Source organism: Physeter macrocephalus, chromosome 6 (genome assembly GCF_002837175.3).
Source record: "Physeter macrocephalus isolate SW-GA chromosome 6, ASM283717v5, whole genome shotgun sequence".
NCBI lineage: Eukaryota > Metazoa > Chordata > Mammalia > Artiodactyla > Physeteridae > Physeter > Physeter macrocephalus.
The window spans coordinates 62,851,131-62,852,056 of NC_041219.1; positions in this window are offsets into that span (position 1 = coordinate 62,851,131).

Sequence of the window (926 nt, forward strand, 5' to 3'; positions counted from 1 at the left end):
TTTTTTTTTTTAACATCTTTATTGGAGTATAATTGCTTTACAATGGTGTGCTAGTTTCTGCTTTATAACAAAGTGAATCAGCTATACATACACATATATCCCTATATCTCCTCCCTCTTGCTCTCCCTCCCACCCTCCCTATCCCACCCCTCTAGGTGGTCACAAAGCACCAAGCTGATCTCCCAGTGCTATGAGGCTGCTTCTCACAAGCTATCTATTTTACATTTGGTAGTGTATATATAAGTCCATGCCACTCTCTCACTTCGTCACAGCTTACCCTTCCCCTCCCCGTGTTCTCAAGTCCATTCTCTATGTCTGTGTCTTTATTCCTGTCCTGCCCCTAGGTTCTTCAGAACCATTTTATTTTTTAGATTCCATATATATGTGCTAGCATATGGTATTTGCTTTTCTCTTTCTGACTTACTTCACTCTGTATGACAGACTCTAGGTCCATCCTCCTCACTACAAATGATTCAATTTCGTTTCTTTTTATGGCTGGGTAATATTCCACTGTATATATGTGCCACATCTTCTTTATCCATTCATCTGTCGATGGACACTTAGGTTGCTTCCATGTCCTGGCTATTGTAAACAGAGCTGCAATGAAATTGTGGTACATGACTCTTTTGGACTCATTGTAGTTTTGATTTGCATTTCTCTAATAATTAGTGATGTTGAACATCCTTTCATGTGCCTCTTGGCCATCTGTATGTCTTCTTTGGAAAAATGTATACTTAAGTCTTCTGCCCATTTTTTGATTGGGTTGTTTGTTTTTTTAATATTGAGCTGCATGAGCTGTTTATATATTTTGGAGATTAATCCTTTGTCCGTTGATTTGTTTGCAAATATTTTCTCCCATTCTGAGGGGTGTCTTTTGGTCTTGTTTATAGTTCCCTTTGCTGTGCAAAAGCTTTGAAGTTTCATTT